The 5,347-nt window shown below is 35.9% G+C and overlaps 1 protein-coding gene across 3 annotated transcripts in view; it reads right to left on the bottom strand.

Annotated features, from left to right (window-relative positions):
- LOC107837314 (T-cell surface antigen CD2-like) overlaps positions 1-1,315 on the bottom strand; it is a 6,708-nt gene extending 5,393 nt beyond the window's left edge. For 2 of the 3 annotated variants that reach the window (XR_001663326.1, XM_016676378.1), the window contains exon 1: positions 1,155-1,315. The gene's annotated coding sequence lies outside the window, so the exon portion shown is untranslated. The remainder of the gene's footprint in view (positions 1-1,154) is intronic. The other variant, XM_016676379.1, reaches the window with a different exon arrangement.
- Between the last annotated feature and the right edge of the window lie 4,032 nt (positions 1,316-5,347).

Below are 5,347 nucleotides of genomic sequence, written 5' to 3'. Positions count from 1 at the left end.
ACAGTTTTCAGCAAATCGACCCACATCTGGTTTAGTGAAGATGAACAAAAGTTTTCTCTCCTTTTTTAATCAATCTCTTGTTTTACAGAGGAATCTTTAACAAAAGGCTCATATTAGTTAATAGTGTGTGCATGATTTGAATTAAATGTTTTCTAGACAGAAACAAGTTGCTTTGTGTTCTGATTTTAATTCCCATGTCATTAAAAAGCTTTTAAACATAAACCTGTTAATGGCATCAGCAAAGACGAAGAGGTTTTTCATATTCATAAGTAACTCTGCAGACTGTAATATATGATAGTGTGTCATCAAGACCCTCAAATCTCACAATACTTATCTTGTTTTTCAATCTAAACACTCAGAGCCGTGACTTTCTGCCATCGGCCATCTCAGATCTCACACTTTCTAAAACTGCTTTACTTTACAACGAGACAGGAGCTGAATGCGAAGAACTCTAATAAAGATGGCTTTCAAATTAAATGTGTCATCTTTAAAATTTTATATGCAGTGTTTATTGTGTTTTATTTCTTTAATGTCAGATAATAAAAATTAAAAATTCCTTTATTGGTGCAGAAAAGATTTGAAAGTATCAAAATACATTCGCTTCTGTTGTTTGACTTAGAAATGTGACAATAAAAGATGCCAATCATGTTCTAGAAAACAAACCATGGACGTCTCCATATGGATTAAATATTAGTATAGTAGATATGATTGAAACTAAAAATTATTATAAATAAGACAAAATCATACAAATTTTTTAAAGATTTTTTGACAAAAATATATTGGCTGGACAAATTAAGAAAGAAACTAAATGTATAACAATTAAATCAGCTGTGTAAAACAGAGCCTCCAAAACAAAATCCAAATAAATAAATGAAACAATGAAAAATATTAAATGTTGTTTGTTTTAATGACAGAATAATTTCATTCAGCTGGGTTGGATCTGCATAGCTGTAGTAGTAATGTTAGTAAGTAGTTTAAAAAATATTTAAACTACCATTTTTTAATGTAAAAAATAATAGTTTAAACTACATTTAAATGTAGAAAGTAATGAGGACATTACTTTTGGAAAATAAAAGTAATGCCCTCAACAAGATATGTGGTTGGGTTATAACGGTTACACTGTCAGTAGATTTTTAATAAAAAGTGAAACTCACCTGAGTAGAAATGATATTATTCAGACTTACATGCGATAGAAGATCTTCGTCTGTGAAGAGGCTGGTTAGTTTTCCACTCACTGCAGGGAGGTTTAGCAGAAACCTTTATCTGTGTTCTGCAGGGAAGTGAAGAAGCTGCTCAGTTAATGACGACTGAGTGGCTACATCTTTATCGCTGATATTTACGCATCGGACGCAGTCGAACAATTGTTATTACCTAGAATGAAATATTTATATCAAAATATTATGCATTTCATTATTTTTTTGTTAATGTTTGAGGACGACACCAACATCAAAATTAGTTTGAAGAAAATGATTATCTCATGGAGGTTTGGTGAAAGGCAGTAACAATACACAGCAACTGACGCACTTTACATAAAAACGCTCCACACTAAGATCATGTTTAATGTCAGAAAGTCTTCCAGGAACAAAAGCTTTTCACAAAGAATTACCTGACCAGGTAAAACTCTGATGATACCGTCTCATCAGATATGAAATACATTAAAAGAACATGAACATGCCGACTTTAGACGAAGTTTAATGTTCATTAAATAATAGAGAAAAGATTAAAATTGGTAATTGGTTACCAGTAATATTGAATTCTCATTATTGTCTATTTTTAATTTACTGTATTGTAGAAATGTAACAGAAACAAAAATGTTTCGACTCAAAAGATCAAATCCAGTTTATAAAACTGTTCTTTTAACACCTCATTATGGTAATATTATCAAAGTATTTATTTTTTCAGAAACTTAATCAAGTAAACTGCAGTCATTAAATGCAATGTTATTCAAATTAACATGCATTTGTATAATCAATAATTTATGTCACATCATGAGAAAACTTTAGTTCATTTCAATCGACTTTAACAGTTTAACATTCGTTTTTTTGGCTTCATTTCCTCTTAATTTAAAGGTTTTAGTTTGCTTAAAGGAAGTGCAACCTCAAACCTGAAAAGCTATTTTGATACTTGTTTAAACCACAACATTTTCCATTCTCTGTTTGTGCGCTTACTGCTAATGTATCACACTAGCATGTTTATTTTTGGGTGCTAAGAAGAGTAAAGGCTTTTATTTGAATTGGTGCACAATAACACTGTAATGCCAGAGAGGAAAGGTGTTGTTGTTACTAATGTTAGCAAATGTAGAAACTGAGAACTGATAACATCAGACCTTCATTTGCACAACATAGAAAAGCGTTCAAACCTCTTCAACTTTTTCACATATTGTCACATTAGAATCACAAACCTCATGTTTAATTTGGTTTTGATACGACAGTTCAACACAAAGCAGGCACAACTGTGAAGCAGAAGATAAAAGAAGAAAACACCTCAGATGTTTGTTGGAAAACATTAGTGAAAAAACAGGATCATGAAGACCAACAAACAATCAAACAGGTAAGGCAAGCCATTTTGCAGAAGTTTAAGCTTTAGACACTAAACCAACATCCTGACCTTCAAACATCTCACTGAGCACCGTTCAGTCCAACATCAACAATAAAATTAGCATAAGACAACTTCATAAACTGAAAGGTTGGACAAGGAAAGAATTAGCTAACAAAACAGATAAAAGGGCCATGGCAACTCTGGAGAAGCGGAAGATTAAAAAAAATAAAATAACTGAAAACAAATGTAAAAGTCCTTTATTAAACTTCTAATTTATTTGGATAAGTGTGTGCAAAACAAAAATAGCTTTGGAATAATAATTTTAAATACTATTAAGTTCTGTCTCAAAGTGCCCTTGGTAAGGTAATGATTGTGTGGTTGCTGGAATTGGGTCCCAGGACGGTGGGCTCCTGTCAGGCGACTTTCGGCTCAAAGGAGCAGCATTGGGTCGGTTCTGGGCTGCAGGGACTAAGCTGGGCTCCTGTGGGAAACTCCAGCCCTCAAGGGCCGGCGTACTGCACGTATTAGATGTCTCTGCTTCAGCACACCTGGCTCACAAGTAGCCTTGCTGTGAAGAGATTAACTGAATATAGTGAGGCAGTTTTGGTCTTCAAATTGTGTGTGTAGGGCAAAAGTTGCAGGACTCTGTTTGAGCAACTTGAGGCTACTGCTCTTGGGCAGTGGTTTCCAAACCTGCCCTGCATATTTTAGGTGTCTCCTTGTTTCCAAACAGCTGACTGAATGAATGAGTGATTAACAGATTTCTACAGCATTTGATGGCTGCAGAGGAGGCCATGCAGTCATTTGAATCAGGTGTGGTGGAACTGAGACACATCTGAAACATGCAGAGGTTTTTGAGGACTAGGTTTGGGACCCACTGCTATAGGAGGGAGCTCACCTGTTATGGATTTAAATTTGCCCTCCTGCAATCAGCTCCTATGAATTTCACCTACTGTGGAGGGTTTGCACCTGCCTCTCCTCTTGGAATCTGACCTGTTTTGGGCTGGACACTGTGACGTTTGGCAGGGAGGTTGAGACGTGGCTGAGTTGGGGCATTGAGGACCTGCGTCTCACCCTTTGCCTCTTTGGACTGGAAGCTACTGCTCCTGTGTTTCACTGATGATCTACATCGTTGTGGGCCACATGGTGTCCTGGCCCATCCATCTCAACTCACTGGAGTTAAAGGATTCACTCAGGTTTAGTATAACAGGTTCTGGGAGGCTGGCATCAGCTGTAATCACCACTAGATGGCGTTGTGGCTTTAGATTATTTAACTGAAATAATTATGAAGACAACAAGGATCAACATCTCTGATTAGTCACATCAACAATTCACATGTCAGGTAGGAAACAGATGTAAAGTCAGATCTCCACACTGAGAAAATATGTTGTAGGGGTTTTATCTGGAAGCATGAGTATGCAACAGGATAATTTCACACCAAATCAAACACTTGTATAAAAATGTTGCATTTATTTTCCCATTTCATTTGTTTAACAGTTCAACATTCAAACTAGCCATGCTAGTCAGACTTTCAGTCACTGTGGTTAACACCCAAACCATCCACCCTGCAGGCAGGCCGAGTCACACGGACATCTGAGTACACAACTTCATCGACTGAAAGAAGTAAAAATAGAAACATGTCAGCTTCTGTAATGAGAGTGTCGTCTATAAACACACTCACATAAAAGCACACATACATGCATACATGCAGTACTTTGATCTCTTACCTTCCCTGAGAGCTGCAGTGCATCTTTTCTTATTAAAACATTTGAAACTGAGAAACAAGACCACAAGAAGCAGCAGAACAGAGAACACACGATGTTACTGCAACAGTCACATAATATGTGTTTAAAAAAAGTTATAATTCCTCTTTAAAATGGTCTTTTACAGGCTTAGGCAAAACCGTATTCCAGAGAAATGTATTTATTCAGCAAACAGCACTTAAAGACAAGGATTAATAGAAGTTTGTAAGAACTAACTACCTGTACAGCTTGTTAGGAGTTTTCCTTCTGACTGACCATGCAGACTGATATTAACATTTGAAACACTCATTTTTTTCCATTCTCAACTTTGGTCCGTATTAATAAGTTGCTCTCCAAAGCAAAGTGAACTCCACGTCGTCGCCCTTCGCTGAGCAGCTCACTGACATTTTCTCTGGTGACAGACGTGTTTGACACACAGCAAGGTGTGAAACGGGAGCTGACAGGCAAACACAAAGTCACATTTAGTTAATAAAGTTGACAATAAATGTACATTTCAATACAACATCTGAACACACCAACACTTTGTATGCAAAATTTTTAAATGTTCTTACCAAGAATGTGAGGATTGAGTATATTTGTCCTCGTGTTTGCCAGAGGTGAATGAATCTACTTTCATTTTTGTTTTGACAGTCTTCAATGTCCCATTTTTGAAGTATTTTGAAGTTTTTTCATCATTGATCAAATTAAAAATCCGACCTCATTTCTTTTAAGAGTTGTTCTCTCTTCAGGGCCGATAGAAAGTGTCTGATGTTTTATTTGTCCAAGTGCTCCGAAACAGGACAGATCACCAGTTTGGTTTGTTAAATTACATCCAATTGGTCCTGACAAGGCAACAATAGGAACCAAAAACCAATAAAAACCACAGAAAATAATTTGAAATCATCTTCGATTTATTAATTCATTGATTGAATATATATAATAAGTTCAAAGTCATGATATGTAATTGTATTTATTGAAACTTGTGTCATGGTGGGTTTGATACTCTTTGCCCACATGCAGAAACACCCGCAAAGAGACTAGTGAAAAGTCCAAAGGTTTTTTAAACA

This window comes from Poecilia formosa, unplaced genomic scaffold (genome assembly GCF_000485575.1).
Source record: "Poecilia formosa unplaced genomic scaffold, Poecilia_formosa-5.1.2 Scaffold133, whole genome shotgun sequence".
NCBI classification, from domain to species: domain Eukaryota; kingdom Metazoa; phylum Chordata; class Actinopteri; order Cyprinodontiformes; family Poeciliidae; genus Poecilia; species Poecilia formosa.
This window is presented reverse-complemented; position numbering and strand designations above follow the sequence as displayed.